The sequence below is a fragment of the Macaca mulatta genome, chromosome 15 (assembly GCF_049350105.2).
Source record: "Macaca mulatta isolate MMU2019108-1 chromosome 15, T2T-MMU8v2.0, whole genome shotgun sequence".
Taxonomy (NCBI): domain Eukaryota; kingdom Metazoa; phylum Chordata; class Mammalia; order Primates; family Cercopithecidae; genus Macaca; species Macaca mulatta.
In genome coordinates, this window is record NC_133420.1 from 92053452 (window position 1) to 92055682 (window position 2231).

The 2231-nt window shown below is 42.6% G+C and overlaps 1 pseudogene; it reads right to left on the reverse strand.

Annotated features, from left to right (window-relative positions):
- Positions 1-1226: 1226 nt before the first annotated feature.
- On the reverse strand, positions 1227-1898 carry LOC715222 (acyl carrier protein, mitochondrial; annotated as a pseudogene).
- Between the last annotated feature and the right edge of the window lie 333 nt (positions 1899-2231).

Below are 2231 nucleotides of genomic sequence, written 5' to 3' on the forward strand. Positions count from 1 at the left end.
GGAAGTGGCTAATGTTGAATTGGACAGCAGAGCTTGCTGCTTTGCGGTGTGTGCTGGCCTCTACTGGAGGCCCCACCCCCCAAGTCCAGTTCTTATTCAAAGACAATTAACAAGGTTGATCAGGCTTAAGAACATTTTATTAACAGTTACATTAATAGGTGGGGCTCTTTGCTAATAAGTTAGGAGGTAAGATAACAGTCAAGGCAAGATAGATAGATAGATAGATAGATAGATAGATAGATAGATAGATAGATAGATAGATAGATAGATGATAGATAGATGATAGATAGATAAATAGATAGATGATAGATAGATAGATAGATAGATAGATAGATAGATAGATAGATAGATAGATAGATCTTACAATACCTGTGTAGCAGTTATGAATTCCTTAGGCCACAAGCTGAGGTGAGGAAATAAATGTATCTTTAAAATGCAAATCAAAGCCACAACGAGATACCATCTCACATCACTCAGAATGGCCATTATTAAAAAGTCAAAAAACAAGAGAAGCTAGAGAAAAGAGAACAAATGCTTATACACTGTTGGTGAGAATGTAAATTAGTTCAGCCACTGTGGAAAGCAATTTGGAGATTTCTCAAAGAACTTAAAACAGAGCTACCATTCAACCCAGCAATCCCATTACTGGCTATGTACCCAAAAGAAAACAAATTGTTCTACCAAAAAGACACATGCACTTGTATTGCAGCACTATTCACAATAACAAAGACATGGAATCAACCTAGGTGCCCCTCAATGGCAGATTAGATAAAGAAAATATGGTACACATACACCATGAGATACTATGCAGCCGTAAAAAAGAATGAAATCCTGTCCTTTGCAGCAACATGGATGCAACTAAAGGCCATTATCCTAAACAAATTAATGCAGGAACAGAAAACCAAATACCACATGGTCTCTCTTTTAAGTGGGAGCTAAACATCAGAAACTAATAGACATAAAAAGGGCAATAATGGAAACTGGGGACTACAACAGGGAGAGTAAGGAAGGAGGACGAGGGTTGAAAAACTACCAGGCAATATGCTCATACCTGTGTGACAGGATCATTTGTACCCAAAACCTCAGTATCATGCAATATATCCAGGTAACAAACCTACACATGTACCCCCGGAATCTAAAATAAAATCTGGGGTGGGGGACGGGAAAAGAATTTTAAGTGAAGTGCTAATAAAATAAATAAATAAAGCGCCTTTATTTTTATATCATTTCTTTGTTTGTTTGTTTTATAGATTTATTTTCAAAGGGTAAAACACTTATACAATTTAAATACAAGTCCATCAGAATCACTCTGTCAGAGTCAGCAACAATGCGAAAATGCGTCCTCACTGCCAGACATTCGCCACTATCATCTGAGTCCTCTCTCCCCAAAGCCAAAGGGTCTGATACTTTATTCATATACATCCTTCTTATCTGCAATGTAATCTACAATTTCTTGTGGACACATTAACTTTTCAGCATCTATATCAGGAATTTCAAATCCAAATTCCTCTTCCATGGCCATGATAATCTCCACTTGGTCCAAACCGTCTAAGCCCAGGTCTTTCATAAAATGAGAATCTACTGAAAGCTTCTCTGGGTCAATCTTGTCATAGAGTTTCAATACGTAAAGAACACAGTCCTGGATGCCCTCTAACGTCAAAGGGGGCATGTCGCTATCCTGGCGGCACAACTGTGTAACTCTACCAGGAACGTGCGCCAGCCTTAAGGCCGGCTGCAAAGGCCCGAGCCTCGTCTGGGTCCCCGCGGAGCACAGACCGGTGCTGAGAGGCCGGGCCACGGCCAGCATCGGGACCCGGGGCAGCGGCGCAAAGGCCGCAGGCAGGCGGCGGACATAGGCTGAAAGGACACGAGACGCCATAGCTACGCCGACCCAGGATGCACTCTATTTTTATATCATTTCTATCTCAAGCCCCCTTTTCACTGGGTAATAGAAGCTCCATGTTGGACCATTTAGAATAAAAACTCGAGCAACCCAGAATCTTCTGTCTATGCCTTTGTCTAGAGCTTTTGCCCCACTGAGCCATGTCGTGCTCCTCTGGTGAGGAGAAGGCTTCTCGTCCTCCCTCAGTGCTGCCTCTCCACAGAGGCATCCCCCAGATGGATGTGTCTTGCCAATGGTGCCAGTAGCCTGTGTCTTTTTGCATCTATCCCGGAGGTGTCAAGCTCCCTATGTGGCCACTGCATCCGAGTCCTCGTCTGGTCCATTGGTC